Raw genomic sequence first — 24,284 nt, 5'->3', positions numbered from 1 at the left:
TCCCCCGACAGGGAATCAGTCGTTCTCGGCAAAGCTGCTCCAGAGCACTCTTGGACTGTGCTTGGTAAGCATCCATCTTGCAGTCCATCCAAACAAAAGATAGGACAGAAAAACAAAGAAGGGGGGGAGGGGTTCTGTTGTGGTGAAACTTATTTAAATGTACTGAGTTCCGTCTTAGGAAATTGAGGACAATTTCTTTTAGTGCCTGGATTTGCAAATCTAGCACACTAAAATCTGGTAAAATATCCCACCGCTATGCCACCAGTTTGTCACGAACCGCGATGTGCGGGTGGTAGGATTATCTCTGAAATCACTATTTATCTACACTAGACCGAAAATCATAGGCGTGCGCACAGGGTGTGCCGGGTGTGTACAGGCACACCCTAATCACCGCGGCCGCGGCCCGCTGCTGCAGGACTTTTTTTTTTTTTCCTCACTACTAAACCCCAGACCCACCGGACATCCCCGACATCACCAGCTGGAGGACGGGGGATAGAGCAGCCGGAGGACGGGGGATAGAGCGGCCGGAGCTGCAAATTAAAAAAAAATGCATTTTTAAACATCCGGTGTGCCCTGAAACACTTTCAGGGCACACCGGATGTTTAAAAATGCATTTTTTTAAAATTTGCGGCTCCGGCCGCTCTATCCCCCCTTCCTCCGGCCGCTCTATCCCCCCTTCCTCCGGCCGCTCTATCTCCCCTTCCTCTGGGCCACTCTATCCCCCCTTCCTCTGGGCCACTCTTTTCCCCTTCCTCCGGGCCGCTCCACCCCCTTCCCCGGCCGCTCACACTGCTGCGCTAACTGCAGACGCAGGGGCTGCCCCGCAGCTGCGCACGTCTGCTTCCACCTCCTGGAATGATCCTGGCCGCAACTCCTGGCACCGTGTGTCCATTCCTCGGCATAAGGAAGAAGTGGGCGATGGTGTAAATTGTGCAGCAGATGGGATTGGACGTGCCCGGCCTCTGACCCCAACATGGCTGCCGCAGGTGAGAAAAGTGCACAGACCGAGGACGGGAGGGGGGTAGGATGTATGGTGTGTGTAATATGTATGTATGGTGTGTATTATGTATGTATGTATGATGTGTGTAATATGTATGTATGGTGTGTGTAATATGTATGTATGGTGTGTGTAATATGTATGTATGGTGTGTAATATGTATGTATGGTGTGTAATATGTATGTATGGTGTGTATTATGTATGTATGTATGATGTGTGTAACATGTATGTATGGTGTGTGTAATATGTATGTATGGTGTGTGTAATATGTATGTATGGTGTGTAATATGTATGTATAGTGTGTATTATGTATGTATGATGTGTGTAATATGTATGTATGGTGTGTATTATGTACGTATGGTGCGTATTATGTATGTATGGTGTGTGTAATATGTATGTATGGTGTGTATATATGTATGTATGGTGTGTATATATGTATGTATGGTGTGTATTATGTATGTATGTATGATGTGTGTAATATGTATGTATGGTGTGTGTAATATGTATGTATGGTGTGTGTAATATGTATGTATGGTGTGTAATATGTATGTATGGTGTGTAATATGTATGTATGGTGTGTATTATGTATGTATGTATGATGTGTGTAACATGTATGTATGGTGTGTGTAATATGTATGTATGGTGTGTGTAATATGTATGTATGGTGTGTAATATGTATGTATAGTGTGTATTATGTATGTATGATGTGTGTAATATGTATGTATGGTGTGTATTATGTACGTATGGTGCGTATTATGTATGTATGGTGTGTGTAATATGTATGTATGGTGTGTATATATGTATGTATGGTGTGTATATATGTATGTATGGTGTGTAATATGTATGTATGGTGTGTATATATGTATGTATGGTGTGTGTAATATGTATGTATGGTGTGTATTATATGTATGTATGGTGTGTGTAATATGTATGTATGGTGTGTGTAATATGTATGTATGGTGTGTATTATGTATGTATGTATGATGTGTGTAATATGTATGTATGGTGTGTGTAATATGTATGTATGGTGTGTATATATGTATGTATGGTGTGTGTAATATGTATGTATGGTGTGTGTAATATGTATGTATGGTGTGTGTAATATGTATGTATGGTGTGTATATATGTATGTATGGTGTGTATATATGTATGTATGGTGTGTATTATATGTATGATGCGTATATTATGTATGTATGGTGTGTGTAATATGTATGTATGGTGTGTATTATGTATGTATGGTCTGTATTATGTATGTATGTATGTATGTATGTATGGTGTGTATTATGTATGTGTGTATGATGTGTGCAATATGTATGTATGGTGTGTATTATGTATGTATGGTGTGTATTATGTATGTATGGTGTGTATTATGGATGTATTATGGATGTATGCTGTATTATGTATGATGTGTGCATGTGTATATTATGTATGTATGTATGTATTATATATTTATGATGTTTGTATTTATGCATTATGTATGTATAATATATATATATATATATATATATACATAATGCATAAATACAAACATCATACATATATAATACACACATAAGACATACATATGCACACCATACATAATACATACACAAATCCATTATATATACATAGACATCATACATAAATACATCATACATACACACATCATACATACAGAACATACAGTACAAACATACCATATATATGTTATGTATGTACTGTATGTTATGTATGTATGATGTATTTATGTATGATGTGTATATGTATATATCATGGATTTGTGTATGTATTATGTATGGTGTGCATATGTATGTATGTATGATGCATGCATTATATATGTATGATGTATGCATGTATTATATATGTATGATGTATGCATGTATTATATATGTATGATGTATGTATGTGTGTGTGTATATATATATATATATATATATATATATATATATGTGTAGGTTATGCATGTATGATGTGTGTATGTATGTATGACGTATGTATATATGTATTATGAATCAGAACAAAAGAAAAAAAAAAGTTTCCTCCAGCTCTTCCAAGGATAACGGTGCTTGTAGTATTAAACCATCAAACCTTTAATCTGTATACATTAAAAATAGAAAAAGGTGACATCATAAAAGAAAAGTGAAATTCCAGTGCGTTTTGGGCTACATATAGCCATGATTAAGAGCTACATTTTGCTCAAAACGTGTTGGAGTTTTGCTTATCTTTTATGATTGATGTCCACCTTTTTCTATTTTTAACCCTTTAAGGACTGAGCTCTTTTTCACCTTAAGGACTCGGCCATTTTTTGCAAATCTGACCACTGTCACTTTAAACATTAATAACTCTGGAATGCTTTTAGTTATCATTCTGATTCCGAGATTGTTTTTTCGTGACATATTCTACTTTAACGTAGTGGTAAAATTTTTTGGTAACTTGCATCCTTTCTTGGTGAAAAATCCCAAAATTTGATGAAAAATTTGAAAATTTTGCATTTTTCTAACTTTGAAGCTCTCTGCTTGTAAGGAAAATGGATATTCCAAATATTTTTTTTTTATTCACATATACAATATGTCTACTTTATATTTGCATCATAAAATTGATGAGTTTTTACTTTTGGAAGACACCAGAAGGCTTCAAAGTTCCGCAGCAATTTTCCAATTTTTCACAAAATTTTGAAACTCGCTTTTTTTCAGGGACCAGTTCAGGTTTGAAGTGGATTTGAAGGGTCTTCATATTAGAAATACCCCATAAATGACCCCATTATAAAAACTGCACCCCCGAAAGTATTCAAAATGACATTCAGTAAGCGTTTTAACCCTTTACGGGTTTCACAGGAATAGCAGCAAAGTGAAGGAGAAAATTCACAATCTTCATTTTTTACACTCGCATGTTCTTGTAGACCCAATTTTTTTATTTTTGCAAGGGGTAAAAAGGAGACAATTTTTACTTGTATTTGAAACCCAATTTCACTCGAGTAAGCACATACCTCATATGTCTATGTAAAGTTTTCGGCAGGCGCAGTAGAGGGCTCAGAAGGGAAGGAGCGTCAAATGGTTTTTGGGGGGCATGTCACCTTTAGGAAGCCCCTATGGTGCCAGAACAGCAAAAAAACCCACATGGCATACCATTTTGGAAACTAGACCCCTCGGGGAACGTAACAAGGGGTAATGTGAACCTTAATACCCCACAGGTGATTCACGACTTTTGCATATGTAAAAAAAAACAAAAAACATTTTTACCTAAAATGCTTAGTTTCCCTAAAGTTTTACATTTTTAAAAAGAGTAATAGCAGAAAATACCCCCAAAATTTGAAGCCCAATTTCTCCCGATTCAGAAAACACCCCATATGGGGGTGAAAAGTGCTCTGCTGGCGCACTACAGGTCTCAGAAGAGAAGGAGTCACATTTGGCTTTTTTGAAGGAAATTTTGCTCTGGGGGCATGCCGCATTTAGGAAGCCCCTATGGTGCCAGGACCGCAAAAAAAAACCACATGGAATACCATTTGGGAAACTAGAGCCCTCGAGGAATGTAACAAGGGGTTAAGTGAACCTTAATACCCCACAGGCGTTTGACGACTATTGCATATGTAAAAAAAATAAAACATTTTTTACCTAAAATGCTTCTTTTCCCAAAAACTTTACATTTTTAAAAAGGGTAAAAGCAGAAAATACCCCCCAAAATTTGAAGCCCAATTTCTCCCGAGTACAGCGATACCCCATATGTGACCCTTAACTGTTGCCTTGAAATACGACAGGGCTCCAAAGTGAGAGCGCCATGCGCATTTGAGGCCTAAATTAGGGATTGCATAGGGGTGGACATAGGAGTATTCTACGCCAGTGATTCCCAAACAGGGTGCCTCCAGCTGTTGCAAAACTCCCAGCATGCCTGGACAGTCAACGGCTGTCCGACAATACTGGGAGTTGTTGTTTTGCAACAGCTGGAGGCTCCGTTTTGGAAACTGTGGCGTACCAGACGTTTTTCATTTTTATTGGGGAGGGGGGCTGTTTATATGTAGTGTTTTTTTACTTTTTATTTTATTTTTTGTGTTAGTGTAGTGTAGTGTTTTTAGGGTACAGTCGCACGGGCGGGGGTTCACAGTAGTTTCTCGCTGGCAGTTTGAGCTGTTGCAGAAAATTTGCTGCAGCTCAAACTTGCAGCCCGATACTTACTGTAAGCCTCCGCCCATGTGAGTGCACCCTGTACATTCACATTGGGGGGGACATCCAGCTGTTGCAAAACCACAACTCCCAGCATGCGCTGACAGACTGTACATGCTGAGAGTTTTAGTTTTGCAACAGCTGTAGGCACACTGGTTATGTATCACGGAGTTTGTGACCTTACTCAGTGTTTCAAAACCAGTGTGCCTCCAGCTGTTGCAAAACTACAACTCTCAGCATGTACGGTGCATGGTGTAAGGTGACTGCTGGGAGTTGTAGTTTGCAACAGCTGGAGGCACACCGGTCGTGAAACACAGAGTTTTTTTTTTTACCTAACTCAAAGTTTCACAACCAGTGTGCCTTCAGCTGTTGCAAAACTACAACTCTCAGCAGTCACCGACAGCCAACGGGCATGCTGGGAGTTGTAGTTATGCAACCAGCAGATGCACCACTACAACTCCCAGCATGCACTTTAGCTGTTGGTGCAAGCTGGGATTTGTAGTTATACAACAGCTGAAGGTACACTTTTCCATGGAAAAAATGTGCCTCCAGCTGTTGCAAAACCATAAGTCCCAGCATGCCCATAAGGGAATGCTGGGAGTTGTGGTGGTCTGCCTCCTGCTGTTGCATAACTACAGCTCCCAGCATGCCCTTTTTGCATGCTGGGAGCTGTTGCTAAGCAACAGCAGGAGGCTGTAACTCACCTCCTGCTGCTGCTGCATCGCAGGCTGTCCCTCGCCGCCGCCGTCGCTCCTGGGGCCCCGATCCCAACATGGACGCCGGGGATCGGGGTCCCCAGCACCCGCAGCAGGCGCCCTGATTGGTCGGCTGGTAATCCGGCCGACAAATCAGGGCAATCGTGAGGTGGCACCAGTGCCACCTCACCCCTGCAGGCTCTGGCTGTTCGGGGCCGTCAGAGACGGCCCCGAACAGCCAGAAATTCCGGGTCACAGGGTCACTGGAGACCCGATTGACCCGGAATCGCCGCAGATCGCTGGACTGAATTGCCGACATGGGGGGGCATAATGACCCCCCTGGGCGATATGCCGGGATGCCTGCTGAACGATTTCAGCAGGCATCCGGCTCCGGTCCCCAACCGGCTAGCGGTGGGGACCGGAATTCCCATGGGCGTATGGATACGCCCTGCGTCCTTAAGGACTCGGAATGCAGGGCGTATCCATACGCCCTGCGTCCTTAAGAGGTTAATGCGAACAGATTAAAGGTTTGATGTTTTAATACTACAAGCACCTTGAAAGAGGCAACTTTCTTTTTTCCTTTGTTCTGATACACGGGACACGGCCTGTTCTCTGCAGTCCGTGCTCTTCTACCAGCAAATATGCTAAAAACTACTACAACACCGACCCGGTAGCTGAAATAACATTTTTTTTAATTTTTTTTATGTATTATGTATGTATTTTATATTATGTATGTATTATGTGCCCAATCCCCCACACAGCACCCATAGCACCCCTCAAACACACACAGCACCCCTCAAACACACAAACACAGCACCCCCCCACACACACACCAACCCCACACACACAGCACCTCACACACACAGCACCTCACACACACAGCACCTCACACACACAGCACCTCACACACAGCACCTCACACACACGGCACCTCACACACACGGCACCACATACACACAGCACCTCACACACACACAGCACCTCACACACACATAGCACCTCACACATACAGCACCTCACACACAGCACCTCACACACACACAGCACCCCCACACACAGCACCTCACACACACAGCACCTCACACACACAGCACCTCACACACACAGCACCTCACACACACAGCACCTCACACACACAGCACCTCACACACACACAGCACCCCCACACACAGCACCTCACACACACAGCACCTCACACACACAGCGCCTCACACACACAGCACCTCACACACACAGCACCTCACACACACAGCACCTCACACACAGCACCTCACACACACAGCACCACACACACACAGCACCTCACACACACAGCACCTCACACACACATCACCTCACACACACACAGCACCTCACACACACATCACCTCACACACACACATCACCTCACACACACACAGCACCTCACACACAGAGCACCTCACACACACACACAGCACCTCTCACACACACAGCACCTCACACACACAGCACCTCACACACACAGCGCCTCACACACACAGCGCCTCACACACACAGCACCTCACACACACAGCACCACACACACACAGCACCTCACACACACAGCACCTCACACACACATCACCTCACACACACACAGCACCTCACACACACATCACCTCACACACACACATCACCTCACACACACACAGCACCTCACACACAGAGCACCTCACACACACACACAGCACCTCTCACACACACAGCACCTCACACACACAGCACCTCACACACACAGCGCCTCACACACACAGCGCCTCACACACACAGCACCTCACACACACACATCACCTCACACACACACAGCACCTCACACACAGAGCACCTCACACACACACACAGCACCTCTCACACACACAGCACCTCACACACACAGCACCACACACACACAGCACCACACACACACAGCACCTCACACACACACAGCACCCCCACACACAGCACCTCACACACACAGCGCCTCACACACACAGCGCCTCACACACACAGCACCTCACACACACAGCACCTCACACACACAGCACCCCCTACAATTTAGATTATGGTGCAACATGCTGGGAGTCCTAGTTTTGGGTCAGCAGCAGACCCAAAACTACAACGTGCATGCTGCTCCAAGCTTGCTGGGTCCGAATCACTTTTTCAACCAATCTGGTGCAAATCTGTGTCACCATCTTGTAGTAAAAGCATTCTTCTGTTTGCCAAGTAAAGAAAAACATGAGTTTTACCATTCAACTTACTATTTTTTTTCAAATCCACATCAAATGCATCCCCATAAACACCAGCTGGTGCATGGATTTTTGACACTCTAGGCAAAACCTAATTTTGACAACCCTTTGGCTACGCCCATTGAACCCCTTGGCAAATATAAGATCAGGGGTAGAATTAGTCCCATAAGCCTCATGGTAAATTCTAGACTTGTCCTCCTCCCTACAATTATAACTATACTGCACCTAATGTGGGGGAACTATATTGCACCTAATGTGGGGGAACTGTATTGCACCTAATGTGGGGGAACTGTACTGCACCTAATGTGGAGGAACTGTACTACTAACCTAATGGTGGGGAACTATACTGCCAACCTAATGTGGGTGAACTATACTGCCAACCTAATGTGGGGGAACTATACTGCCAACCTAATGTGGGGGAACTGTACTACTAACCTAATGTGGGGGAACTATACTGCACCTAATGTGGGGGAACTATACTGCCAACCTAATGTGGGGGAACTGTACTACTAACCTAATGTGGGGGAACTATACTGCACCTAATGTGGGGGAACTATACTGCCAGCCTAATGTGGGAGAATTGTACTACTAACCTAATGTGGGGAACTATACTGCCAACCTAATGTGGGGGAAATATATTTCCATCCTAATGTGGGAGATTTATACTGCCAACCTAATGTGGGGGAACTATGCTGCCAACCTAATGTGGGAGAGCTATACAAAAATATAAAATTGTACTATTCTGATCCCTATAGCACTTTTATTTTTCTGTATATGGGGATGTAGGAGGGTCATTTTTAGCGCTGTGATTTCTAGTTTTTATCGGTACCATTTTATTTTTTTTGCTTTTTAGATATTTTTTATGGTATTTGAAGTGACCAAAAATGTGCTAATCTGATTAGTGCACTATTACGAATTTTGGGACCCCACTTCTGATTTTGCCCATGGCCATGCTAAGCCTAAAACTGGCCCTGGATCCAATTCTCCTACACTATGCAAGCAGGAGTGTGTGTGTGTATATATATATATATATCTATATATATATATATATATATATATATATATATATATACATACATAAACACACACACGCGTGCGCGGAGTGAGTTTGTGCTTTAGGGTGCACACCCTAATGCAATAGGCTGCGCACGCCTATGCCGAAAATAATAATAAAAAAATCCCTCTTACGCCACCCCATTAACTCGCTGCCACCACCTGCCTATTTCAAGCCGACAGGAAGCTATCAATCCAATCTGGATATGCTACAATTCCCAAATATAATCTACTATCCCCAGTGGTATATAAAAAACAGGAAAAAGATTAATCTAAATCTATACTGTAGCCGAACAGGTACGTAAATTTAAGACTATACTTCAATCTCCTCAAGGACAATGTAAGTCCGTTTTACCAGACATAAGGCGGTACTTAACCCCTTAACCCCTTAAGGACCAAGGACGTACCGGTACGTCCTTGGTCCTGCTCTTCCGATATAACGCGGGGTTACACAGTAACCCCGCGTCATATCATGGCGGGCCCGGCGTCATAGTGAAGCCGGGACCCGCCTCTAATAGCGCGCAGCGCCGATCGCGGCGCCGCGCGCTATTAACCCTTTAGCCGCGCGCTCAAAGCTGAGCCGCGCGGCTAAAAGTGAAAGTGAAAGTTCCCGGCTAGCTCAGTCGAGCTGTTCGGGATAGCCGCGGCTAATCGCGGCATCCCGAACAGCTGACAGGACAGCGGGAGGGCCCCTTCCTGCCTCCTCGCTGTCCGATCGCCGAATGACTGCTCAGTGCCTGAGATCCAGGCATGAGCAGTCATCCGGCAGAATCGTTGATCACTGGTTTCTTATGAGAAACCAGTGATCAACATAGAAGATCAGTGTGTGCAGTGTTATAGGTCCCTATGGGACCTATAACACTGCAAAAAAAAAGTGAAAAAAAAAAGTGAATAAAGATCATTTAACTCCTCCCCTATTAAAAGTTTGAATCACCCCCCTTTTCCAATAAAAAAAAAAACACAGTGTAAATAAAAATAAAAATAAACATATGTGGTATCACCGCGTGCGGAAATGTCCGAATTATAAAAATATATCATTAATTAAACCGCTCGGTCAATGGCGTGCGCGCAAAAAAATTCCAAAGTCCAAAATAGTGCATTTTTGGTCACTTTTTATATCATTTAAAAATGAATAAAAAGTGATCAATAAGTCCTATCAATGCAAAAATGGTACCGTTAAAAACTTCAGATCACGGCGCAAAAAATGAGCCCTCATACCGCCCCATACACGGAAAAATAAAAAAGTTATAGGGGTCAGAAGATGACAATTTTAAACGTATTAATTTTCCTGCATGTAGTTATGATTTTTTCCAGAAGTCCGACAAAATCAAACCTATATAAGTAGGGTATCATTTTAATCGTATGGACCTACAGAATAAAGATTAGGTGTCATTTTTACCGAAAAATGTACTACGTAGAAACGGAAGCCCCCAAAAGTTACAAAACAGCGTTTTTTTTCCAATTTTGTCGCACAATGATTTTTTTTCCCGCTTCACCATAGATTTTTGGGCAAAATGACTGACGTCATTACAAAGTAGAATTGGTGGCGCAAAAAATAAGCCATCATATGGATTTTTAGGTGTAAATTTGAAAGAGTTATGATTTTTTAAAGGCAAGGAGCAAAAAACGAAAATGCAAAAACGGAAAAACCTCCGGTCCTTAAGGGGTTAAGGACTCAGCCCATTTTGGCCTTAAGGACTCAGACAATTTAATTTTTACGTTTTCATTTTTTCCTCCTCGCCTTCTAAAAATCATAACTCTTTTATATTTTCATCCACAGACTAGTATGAGGGCTTGTTTTTTGCACGACCAGTTGTCCTTTGTAATGAAATCACTCATTATATCATAAAATGTATGGCACAACCAAAAAACACTATTTTTGTGGGGAAATTAAAACGAAAAACGCAATTTTGCTAATTTTGGAAGGTTTTGTTTTCACGCCGTACAATTTATGGTAAAAATGACATGTGTTCTTTATTCTGAGGGTCAATACAATTAAAATGATACCCATTATTATATACTTTTATATTATTGTTGCGCTTAAAAAAAATCACAAACTTTTTAATCAAATTAGTACGTTTATAATCCCTTTATTTTGATGACCTCTAACTTTTTTATTTTTCCGTATAAGTGGCGGTATGAGGGCTCATTTTTTGCGCCATGATCTGTACTTTTTTTTGATACCACATTTGCATATAAAAAACTTTTAATACATTTTTTATAATTTTTTTTTTAATAAAATGTATTAAAAAAGTAGGAATTTGGGACTTTTTTTTATTTTTTTTCGTTCATGCCGTTCACCGTACGGGATCATTAACATTTTATTTTAATAGTTCGGACATTTACGCATGCGGCGATACCAAATATGTCTATAAAAAATGTTTTTTACGCTTTTTGGGGGTAAAATAGGAAAAAACGGACGTTTTACTTTTTTATTGGGGGAGGGGATTTTTCATTTTTTTACATTTTTTTTTACACTTGAATAGTTCCCATAGGGGACTATTCATAGCAATACCATGATTGCTAATACTGATCTGTTCTATGTATAGGACATAGAACAGATCAGTATTATCGGTCATCTCCTGCTCTGGTCTGCTCGATCACAGACCAGAGCAGGAGACGCCGGGAGCCGCACGGAGGAAGGAGAGGGGACCTCCGTGCGGCGTTATGAATGATCGGATCCCCGCAGCAGCGCTGCGGGCGATCCGATCGTTCATTTAAATCGCGAACTGCCGCAGATGCCGGGATCTGTATTGATCCTGGCACCTGAGGGGTTAATGGCGGACGCCCGCGAGATCGCGGGCGTCGGCCATTGCAGGCGGGTCCCTGGCTGCGATCAGCAGCCGGGATCAGCCGCGCATGACACGGGCATCGCTCCGATGCCCGCGGTTATGCTTAGGACGTAAATGTACGTCCTGGTGCGTTAAGTACCACCTCACCAGGACGTACATTTACGTCCTGCGTCCTTAAGGGGTTAATAAATGAATGATTTATTATGAAAGAAAAATATTCACAGTACATATAAAAACAGATATTAACATGACAAAGTTTCACCATACAGAAAATAAAATAAAAGGGAAAAAAACATAGAACCCTTACTTACAGAAAGCTACAGAGGTCTATCCCATGGGGCCAGGATGAAATGGCATCTGGCATCCAAAATTAGATCTCGTCCCCCATGCAAGCACGCCCTAGCCCCCTCAGGTCTGCGTTTTTATACCCTGCTATGGATAGGAGACACCTCCATGTTCAGCCCCTGGGCAGGATAAGGAGGAGAGGTAGATGTTGCCCACTTCCACATGATAACTTTATGCCCAAAGAATAGGAAATTACCCCTAACTTTTATCATGGGTCAGGCACCTACATCATTTTGTTATATTTGGGTTCTCCATTAAATCCTCTTTCTAGGGGTACCTGACATGACCCCCTTATTGTGTATGATTTACCCAGCGCATACAGTTCGGGCAGGGATCAATACACAAGGGTCATGTGAGGCCTCATTTTAAAGGTATTATGATGGAGAATCTAACCGTATAATATAGGGCTGCATACATACTACCCTGACCCCCATATTTCATATTTGGAAGATATGGCATCTTCATCAATTGATCTATTGACATCAGGCCTTGGAGTCTGCTTGGCTGTGAAGGTGTAACCTTTCCTGTCATAGAACAGCTGTGTTAATGAACCCCCTGCTAGGGTTAGTCCCGCCTATACCCAGGCTGGATAGACATGTAGGCTCCATGGTGCCCTGATCAAAAGAGAATTAATTGCCCCACACTGGCCACTGGATGCTATTGCTCAGATTGTCGTCTCCGGACAGTTAGACCAAACAGAAGGGATTCTTTGAAATGTTCAGCGATGCAGATAGGTGTGTGATGGAATTAACAGTGTGCATACCGATGAAATTTGGCAGACCATGTACCTCCAGAAATGAATGACAAGCAATCACAATGCAACATGAATACATATTTTGCTATGGTATATGACAACCCCCTTTTCCCATTTAACCCCTTAAGGACCGAGGGTTTTTCCATTTTTGTTTTTTCCTCCTTGCCTTTAAAAAATCATAACTCTTTACATTTTGCACCTAAAAATCCATATCATGGCTTATTTTTTGCGCCACCAATTCTACTTTGTAATGACGTCAGTCATTTTGCCCAAAAATCTACGGCGAAATGGAAAAAAAAAATAATTGTGAGACAAATTTGAAAAAAAAAAAACACTGTTTTGTAACTTTTGGGGGCTTCCGTTTCTACGTAGTACATTTTTCGGTAACAATGACACCTTATCTTTATTCTGTAGGTCCATACAATTAAAATGATACCCTACTTATATAGGTTTGATTTTGTCGGACTTCTGGAAAAAATCATAACTACATGCAGGAAAATTAATGCATTTAAAATTGTCATCTTGTGACCCCTATAACTTTTTTATTTTTGTGCATATGGCGCGGTATGAGGGCTCATTTTTTGCGCCATGATCTGCCGGGGTCATTGAGAAAGAGGTAATATACCTTGAAACACATCTGACGAGGCAAATAAAAGAACTCTTGGATCATATACAGGTCTACTCAGGTTATTTTTATTAGCGGTTTGCGCCATGTAGATCGTATGTATGCCCAGGAGACGTCCACTCCTACGACCATTTCATACAAGAGTCGTTCTCCTGGAAGAAAGGACTCTTGTCCGAAACGGTCGTAGGGATGGATGTCTCCTGGGCATACATATGCTCTGCCCATGTGGGTATTGTTGTATTGTACTGCTGTAAGGGCTTTCTATAGCCTGTGCTTACTTGTATATGCATTTACTCTTTAACTTGTACTTAAATGTGGTGGTGAATAGCCATCTATACTTTGTGCACCACTTGTATATTTTATATCTGTTAATGCATTATACCACTGCAGTGTGCATTATATAGTGTGGCACATGCCCCTTCTAGCACTAGTACTTTATGCAGATTACCCAGTAGAAGTCCTATTTTTCAGTCGCCACTCCTCTCTGTATCATGAATTGTAACATGTGTTTTTAAACAATAAAGTTGTTATTTTTGGTACATGTGTCTGTTACAGCTATTTTTGTTATTGGTAGATATAGCTTATTGCTGTATTAGCAGACGTTATATAGTCCATCCACACATATGCTGGGAGTACATTGGGGTGTTATGGTCCCCCCTCCTACAAATGGGGTTTTGATATCTGTGTTATTGGTAGTTTTATTTGGACTGAATTATGCAGACCCACACTAACTTTAGCAGACTTGACTGACTATGACTGACTATACTTCACTCCTGTGGTTGCTCACCAGGCTTTGACATTCACCTGAAGGGGCACTTGGTGATTGAAGCGTGGCTGTGTGGTTAGGCCTATGTCTCCCTTAGGACACCAGACACTCTCAGGTCTTGACTGTACTGCTCCTCAGCAAGAACTCAAGAGACAGAACTAGCTCCTTCCTGGGTTTATAAGGGAGCAATTTGGAGGGGTCCTATGGAACAACACCCCCCCCCCCCTCCCCCCATCAGCAGGCATCGCAGCCCGAACAACACCCTAATGGCTGTGATAGCAAACATGCAGGGCATCAGCTACATCCTGGTGCATTAAGGCCCAGACACCGAGGACATACCTGTATGCCCTACATCCTAAAGAGATTAAATGGGCACTTTCCGATACAAAAAAGTTTGATATGTTGTAAAGCATCGCAGAACAATATGTTTTGCAATTGCTTTCATCAGAAAATCTTGAGGAGTTTATGCTAAAAAAAGCCCTCCCTGCTTGGACACATAGCAATTTAGACATGTCCAGCAGTCATTGCCTACATCCTAGACTCAGGTTTGATTGACAACAGGTCCAGCGCTGCTGTGCTCTCTTCTGGCCCCCTCACAGGGTAAGTAAACTGCACTGCCACACCAGAACTCCACACCGGAGCTGACATCAGAGCACTCCTAGCATCACTGATACTGTGAGTGCTAGGAGCGCACAGGGAAATACAGCTGATGTTTGCTGGTGCTGCTCCCGGGATCACGGCCGCATCAGCCATCACTCCGCTCTCATATAGCCGCCGGCGCCGCTCACATCTCTCCCTCCCATAGCTGCCCGCCCCACCACTCACATGTCTGCCCACCGTCACTCACATCTCTGCCTACCAGCCGCTCACATCTCTGCCTACCCGCCGCTCACATCTGCCCTAGGGTTAGCAATACTACAACTCCCAGCATGCCATGACAGTGTGGTCATGCTGGGAATAGTTGTTTTGCTAATGCTAGGGGAGATGTAACCATCTGCCTGCTCACATCTCCCCTAGCATTAGCAAAACTACAACTCCCAGCATGTCCTGATATACTGAGGGAGGGGGCTGAGGCCAGCAGAGTGAGGCTACGCCCCCTCCCTCGGAGAGGAATTCAAGCAAGTGAGCAACAATAAAAGTGTAATAAAAATTTTAAAAAAATAGGTGCTAGACACATAAAAATTAGATGTACTTCTAGAGTAATAGATTTAAAAAATAAAATGTGTTGGATCTGACAGGTACGCTTTAAAGGCTTTTATGCCAGGAATAGTGGAGGATAATGGATACAGATTGGTGGGGTCATCAATATCACACATGTTATTCCACATTTTCTAGGGGGGTTTCAGTTCTCTTTCTCCGGAAATGTGAAGAAAGGGAAGTAGTAATAGATAGGGAGGGCAGATTTATTATTTTGTATAGACAGAATGTACGATGGAATTTGTCTATAATCCACCCCCTTTTAGTTAAAAAACGAAAATAAGGGAAATAAGAAATAATTTATAGCTTAAATATTGTTGTATTGTTCTGATGATTGTTATAAAATTAAATAAATACATTTTATTACTATCAAATCATCAATGATGATCAAAATGGAGTCACATCAGGTTCTGTTCATAGCAGATACGTAACCATGACAACTCCAAGAAACAAAGAAAGAGTCTTGGTGACAACATGTGATGTCATAGAATTCTGGAGGCATTACATTGCTCTGACAGTGCCCAGGCCTTCAGTCTGTAGATTGTTACAGAGCGGTTTGCATTTCCCTTGCGTTTTTTGCCTTTTGTGCCTTTTTTCTTCATCTATGGAGATTAAAGGATTGGGGTTCATCCCCCTCTTCCTGGCCCTCTGGTGTATGGTCTGGATCTCCACCAGCTACACCATCACCATGATCCAAGGCCATGCTGATTCCCCACTGGTATACATCAGTGAGACGGGGATTTTCTTTCCTGAACGGATCCCATTCTGTTTAGGATTTATAGGGATGGCCATAGCCTCTTTGGGTCTGACATGGCTGAATTATAGGTTCATCTTGTTCCATCGTGAAGACTTTGGACCCCATCAGCCCTTGATCCAGAAGACCCTACTAGTCATTGCTTGGTCATCCTGTGTCCTGACTGTCATCATGTCAGTATTTTCAACAAAAGACTACCCGATGATTCATGCCGTCACCGCCTTCGCTGCATTCATCTGTGCTGGAACATACAACATGTGGCAATCCATCTTCCTGTACAAAGTGCCCGGAACATCAAGAGTCATCTGCCATGTTAGAGCCATCTGCTCTGCCATGGCCGTTGCCTGTGTGTTTCTCACTGTCGGAAGTCGGGTCATTGTATGTACCCACTTGTGTGCTGGAGAATGTGTAGCAATCAGTGAAGCCTTTGTCAAAATCATCGAGTGGTCAATGCTGGTCCTCACCCTGCTGACATATGTGACTTACTATTCCATCCTGCAACACCTATCGTTCACCATGTCCAGGAACACCTGCAGCAGCTCCCTAAGGGTTAAGATTGATGCCTTTGGAGTATAGAGGACCATGCAGAACATCATAAGAACCTGTCATCTGTATGTTGGAGTTGGAATTTCATGCCACAGCCCAGAACTAACTACTGGAACAGCTAGAACTGCGGCAACTCTAGAGATAAAAACCTAGAGTGAAGAAATCCAATGGCACCAACCTCTCTCCATAACAACAAGAAGGAGGAAGAAAACAGATTGCTATGTTCTTATATTAAATGTCTTATCATTTAAAAAAATATGCAAATCTCCTATTTGTCTTTGTAGTCTTAAACTTCTTAGATATATAGGGATATATGTATCTTCATTTTTATTGGGGGTGCACAATATGTCACAATCACATCAGGAATTTTGCGGTTTGTGATATAGTGATTTCGCCGTTAGATGGTGCTGGGAGGAATAAACAATGGGCCACATGCTGGAGGGGCTGCACAGCACTGGAGCCGACAAGCAGGTGAAACATGGGAGCTGAGTCTTCCCCTGCTGCCCGACCCTTCCAGTGAGTGTCTCCCTGTTTCTCCTCCCAGCAGTGCCTAGCGATGGAAGGAGGTGTCCTAACCCCTCCCCAACTGACCGCTGTATATATGTGGTGCAGCCATGCAACGAGTATGTGGTAGCCCTTGGGGGGTGTATAGTAGTGGGAATGTTGTATCGGTATATGAGGGGTTAATGTTAACCCTGTAGTTCTTGACTCCAGGCTGAGGGCTAGTATGCTGAGCTAATTCTCTGGCCTATCGCCGCCCTTCCCAGTAACGATAGGTGCATGAAATCATGAAATGACTGAAGGTCCAAAAGGAGATTTAACTTGAACTTGAACAACTTTACTTAAGTGCTTACGGTACATCCAAGGCACAGTAACAGTCTAAAATAACAGTCCTTATATTGCTCAGTGACTGACAGTTGTTGCGGACCTCGAGATATTTAGAAAGTCTCTGAATTTAGGATAGATATTGCAGATCCTTCCGGATTTAGGGGTTAAATTAGGTCCGGTGATGCTGCAGAGTGTCTGGAGATTGATACACTCTCGATTTAGCATTGATCAGCCGTCGCCGCAAGGCTCAGGCCTAACTCACTGCGAGTATAGCTGCGCAGGTCCTTCTCGGTAGCCAGCTCAGGAACAAGAGGGATCCTTACTGCTTGGCTGCGCAGGAACAAGAGAGAGAATAATGGGTGCCGCTCCCTTATATGGGCAGGGGCGGGGTGAATCTGATTGGTCCGAATACCTGTCATTCACTCGTACACAGAAAGATGGGATTGCATACATCATAGAGACCTCCACAGGTCCTCAAGCAGAAATACCATAGAGTTCACCTAGTCACGTGACCTGCAGGTCCTGGTACGCTACACGCAGGTAATTAACTATTAATTTACATTTATATAACTATATTTACATAAACCTTGCATAAGCAACTGGTTTACTAGATGGAATAGAGGTGACAAGGGGTAGACCGGGACACAACAAGTATATAAAGCAAACTCAGGAGCGGAGCTTGCTTTATACTGGCTAATGCTTTGCAATATCGATCAGGTGAGTTCCAACATTAACCCTTAAGATGCTGCAATCAGCTGGTATACCCAAGCAAGTACTGGTAGCTCAATGGAATTTGATCGGGACATGGTCAGCAAAAATTGCGGTGTCCTTATCAGTGGAGAGGACGGGCCGAGGGTCTCTACCTGCCTCTTTCCTGTCCGATCAGTGCTCCTATATTGCAGACAGCCTCAGCAGCCTGTACTAATGGAGCGCTGAAAGATACCGTATTTATCGGTGTATAACACGCACTTTTTAGGCTAAAATTTTTAGCCTAAAGTCTACCTGTGTGTTATACGCCGATAAGCCGCTGCAGTTCAATTATTTAAAGCGGAAGCTTTAAATCAATGAACTGCAGCGGCTTTGCAGGTGCAGAGATCTGCCGTCGCTGCCGGCTTCTCTGCCCCTGCCTGTCCTGGGGTCTAGAGCCCTGCTGCCAACCAACTAATCAATTGCCCCTAAGGGAAGGTGGGGTACACTAATACAACACCAACAAAAATTGTGCCCAGAGGGCACTAATCCCTCTATCCTTCCCTCTAAAACTTAACTTTTATTGTAATTAAATTATAAGGAGTATCAAAGTTTAAAAGCACAGCACCATCCACTGTTTGTAACCACTGTCTTGCTTACAGTATAGCAGTATACGGAGCTAGTCTTATATTGCTAGTTGATGACCTTACAGTTGATACTGTGATGTTTCTGGGTGCTGACGGCGCACCTGCAGTGTGTGCCGGCAGCTAATGGACAGTGGACAGTGATGCCAATTAAAACCTTATCCCTGCATAACATCCTACATGTTTCGCCACTGTGCGTGGCTTTCTCAAGGATGGTAATTACAGACTGAGACAAAAGCGTCAGTCCCGGGTTAAAATAACCTCGGAGTCTGACGTAATTAACTACCAATGTCGCTCCTCTGCCCGTCACACCAATAGGAACCTGGATTATAGGTAAGGATCCAATCCTTACCTTGTCGCAGGTGCTTTCATGAGCTGGAGGAAGCGCCACTCCCAGGCCGCGTCCGTGAGGCGCGCGCACGGCTGTAGCGTATGTACCTTGAACAACATGGGGGGCTGTAGCAGTGTGGAGGATGCCGCACGCCCCCCCATCTTCCACACTGCTACAGCCCCCATCCTCCCACAGCCCCCCATCCTCCACACTCCAGCAGCCCCCCATCCTCCACACTCCTGCAGCCCCCCATCCTCCACACTGCTACAGCCCCCCATCCTCCCTTTCCCCCGTCATCCTCCACACTTCTACAGTGCCCCGCACCCCTCTGCCATAATAACCTACGGTACACATTTCATCCCCAGTGAAGACCAGCACTTCCCCACCTTCATACAGTAGCGTCCGCAACTTGTACTGTACGGAAGCTGCAGCTCTCGGCGGCGTCGGGATCTCCTTCTGTTGCTTAGCACCCGGGGGCAGGGACACGTCCGTGATGTCGGCCGTGCCTACGCGCGGACGTTTTAAAGCGACAGCGTCCCTGCCCCGGTTCAATTACGGTAACTTGCCGCGGGACCAGTCAAGGGGGGGGGGGTTGGCCAGGGGGGGTTTGCGGGCATTAATGGCGGCCGCGGTCCGCCAGTTAATTACCCCTGGCCTAGGTCTTATTTTCGGGGTAGGGCTTATATTGCAGCCCACCCTGATAATCCTGCTAGGGCTTACTTTCGGGGTAGGGTTTATTTTCGGGGAAACAGGGTACTCATCCAGCTCACAACTGCGCATGTCAGGGAACTTATCTTTTTTCCCTTTCCCCTTTCCTATTCTGTATCAAGGGACATTTACTTATAGGTGGACAAATGATTGTATATTGTTCCATTGCACTCTAAGGACACTTGTTATTATTAAGGTGCCAGTTGTTCTATGAACACTGTATTAGTTCTAAGATATATATTAGACTCTAATTTCTATAATCAATTAATTAGTGGCTGTCATAAATATTAACTCCTCGACCAGATGCTCATAGACCACAGCAATACCATACCGGATCCACACTCCACAAGCATGACCCCAGGTAATAAGACCAATATAGGAAACCCATGGGGGGGGGGGCACACCTCCAGTTGTTGCGTTGCAAAACTACAACTCTCAGAATGTACTGACAGACCGTGCATGCTGGAGGTTGTACTTTGATCACCAAAACATATATCAGTAGATCAATAATGTTGCCACCTGTGGTCATATAATAATATTACCCCAAAAAATAAACCCCATGATGTAGGTTATTATGAATAAGTGACAAACTTTATTTGTTAAAATCAAGCAAAAAAAGAAGAAAACTACAGAAACATACACAAAAAGCCGTGTGTCCAGGCACCACAAATAGCATAAACAGGAAAAAGGAGGAATATCTGCAATAGTATTGATAAAATAAACAGATGCTGAGTAACTGGTATTGAAATGTGGAAGTCACAGCATACACTGAAAAGCAAACTTACATTGCATAACAAAGGAAAGCTGCCAACCAACATATAAAAAAAGCATGTAAAAGGAATGAACTGTGATGAGACATCTCACCTCCAGCCCCAAACGCGCGTTTTCGCCTTGTGCTTTCGCCCCCAGATGAAGCACAGGGCGAAAATGCGCGTTTGGGGCTGGAGGTGAGATGTCTGATCCCCCTTATTTTCCAGGTCATTGGGTAAGCAGAGACCCGTATGACCCGGAATCGCCGAAAATCGCCTGTGTGATCGCCAACATGGGGGTGGGGGGGTTGGGTTGGGGAGTTCTCAGGACCCCCCAGGGCATTGGCACAGGATGCCTGCTGATAAATATCAGCAGTCATCCTGGTCCAGTCCACGCCCGGCGCGGATGGAAATTCCAGGACAGAAATTCCCACGGTGTACAGGTACGCCCTTGGTCCTTAAGTACCAGTGAGCAAGGGCGTAAAGCAAGGGGTTAAAGGGGTACTGCAGTGGAAAACATTTTCTTTTATCATTAACTGGTGCCAGAAAGTTAAACAGGTTTGTAAATTACTTCTATTTAAAAATCTTAATCCTTCTTATACTTATCAGCTGCTGCATGCTCTACAGGAAGTTGTGTAGTTCTTTCCAGTCTGACCACAGTGCTCTCTGCTTACACCTCTGTCCATGTCAGGCACTGTGGTCATACATAAAGGAAATTCAAAAAGAGAAGAACTTCCTCTGGAGCATACAGCATCTGATAAGTACTGGAAGGATAAAGATTTTTAAATAGAAGAGCTGGCACCAGCTGATTTAAAAAAAAAAAAACATTGTTTCCACTGGAGTACCTCTTTAACCGGCTGCGGTCTAAGGACGAGGCGGCTCGTCCTGAGGCGCAACCGTTGTATGGTGCGGGCTCCCGACTCGAGCCCGCGTCATACCGGCTGGCCCCTAGCTGATTCCTGTAGCTGGGGGCCGGCGTTAATAGCCGACATGCGGCGATTGTCGCGGGCGGCTATTAACCCTTAAAGGGGGGTTGATCCACTGCTCAGATAGCCAAAGGGCTTACTTCACGTCCTGTGCTGGCTGCTGTGCTGTGAATGATAAAGCGATAATGAAAAAGTGATCAAACAGTCCGATCAATACAAAAATGGTACCGATAAAAACTTCAGATCACGGCGCAAAAAATGAGTCCTCATACTGCCCGTACGTAGAAAAAAAAAGTTATAGGGGTCAGAAGATGACAATTTTAAACGTATACATTTTCCTGCATGTAGTTATGATTTTTTTCAGAAGTACGACAAAATCAGTAGGGAATCATTTTATTCATAAGGACCTACAGAATAAACATAAGGTGTCCACCACCTGGTGTCCAAAGGAGCAGCTAACCCTGGTATAGCTAAATAGTACAGAACATGTAATACCTCCCTGTACTGTAGGGGGCGCTACCAGACATCCAGTCAGTGCATACACTATACTAATACAGGGGTTTTACCAGTGAAATGTCTATTCTGATTGGTCAGATATTCCAGCCATTAAAATTTTTCATAGATCTGGACTGTTCGTAGCAGGTTGAGTAAGGTTTCAGGTTACAATGTTCCAGAAAAGACCATTGTATGTTGAAAATATTGTAACCACAGGGATCACTGTATATGAGGTAACTAGATATGAGACAAATAGATAGATATTCAGTATATAAATAGAGAATAGATAGACAAGAAATAGATCGATAGATAGATAGATATGAGATAGATGGATAGATATGAGATAGATAGATATGAGATAGACAGATAGATATGAAATAGATAGATAGATAGATAGATATGAGATAAATAGTTAGATATGAGATAGTTAGATATGAGAAAGATAGATATGAGATAGATATGAGAAATATATATATATATATATATATATATGAGATAGATATGAGATAGATAAATAGATATGAGATAGATAGATATGAGATAGAAAGATATGAGATAGATGGAGATAGATAGATAGATAGATAGATATGGATAGATAGATAGATAATAGGTAAAGATAGATATATAGATATGAGATACATAGATAGATATGAGATAGATAGATATGAGATAGATAAATATATAGATATGAGATAGATGGATATGAGACAGATAGATATGAGATAGATAGATAGATATGAGATAGATAGATATGGGATAGATAGATAGATAGATAGATATGAGATAGATAGATAGATATGAGAGAGATAGACATGAGATAGAGAGATGTGAGATAGATGGATATGAGATAGATGGATAGATTGATAAGAGATAGATATGAGATAGATAGATAGATAGATAACCAAAGGATAAATTGGCCAGCACTATTGATCCAAACTATAGTATAGAGTATAGAGTATATAGATAGAACATGAAAAGCTATACAGCTGTAATGCAATAAATGAAGATATGAAACTATGAAAATATGAGGTACTTAGCTTGCAAATTTGGCGCCAAATAGCGTGGACCGTCCCACCACGGTAAGGTGACCTCATTCTGGGATGGATCCTACACTATGAATATGCCTCTGTGTGAACAGTACAGCAGGCATTGCAAGGTCTGAAAAATCCAAGGCACCTTATATACACCTAATAGAGGTGGGTGGGGTGCAAGAGCCAACATGGAGGTAGCCACTCCCCCGTATGTGAAATACAACCAAAGGATAAATTGGCCAGCACTATTGATAGATAGATGGATACATAGATACTCTATATAGATTGATACTCTCCGCCCTCAGGGTTTGAATGCAGATTTCACAGTGACTACATCAATATGTAATATATAACTGATGTCAGCTATCCTTTATTGGTGAATTTTAAAGATATTTTTGATTGATATTCTCTTTCTCTCTGTTTTTTCTAGATTATGAAGCATTATTTGTCATGAAGTCTGATCATGAACACTCACCTCGACCACAGTACTTTTGTCCATATAATGTTTTTTTTTTTACTAAATAGATAGATAGATAGAAAGATAGATAGAGATAATAAAATTTAAATTACTTTGATTTTTTTTTGTTTTGGATTTAATTTAGCTATATATTTTTTTCCCTTTCACATTTTACACATATATTTTTTACACTTTTTTTTTTACACTATATATATTTTTTACACTTTTTTTGCACTTTATTTATTTACATACACATTTATTCTCGTACACTAGTATTTAGTATTTTCAATACACCACGGTAGACACAGCACATACTATATATTTCATTCATTATATATTATTTTTCATGCACATATATTCCTGACATAGGTGAACATATGACTTTTTTATAGCACTACACGTGTATAATGTTTTATAGATTTTTTATTTCTACCCCATTATTATACACCATCACCTTAAACACCATTCACACTTCCATAGCAGACATGCATTTTTTCTCCTCTATACTTTTTCACATATTGCTCTTGAGTTATACAATCAACA

The sequence above is a fragment of the Hyla sarda genome, chromosome 1 (assembly GCF_029499605.1).
Source record: "Hyla sarda isolate aHylSar1 chromosome 1, aHylSar1.hap1, whole genome shotgun sequence".
Taxonomy (NCBI): Eukaryota; Metazoa; Chordata; class Amphibia; order Anura; family Hylidae; genus Hyla; species Hyla sarda.
The sequence above is the reverse complement of the archived record's forward strand: the minus strand, read 5'-3'. Positions refer to the sequence as shown.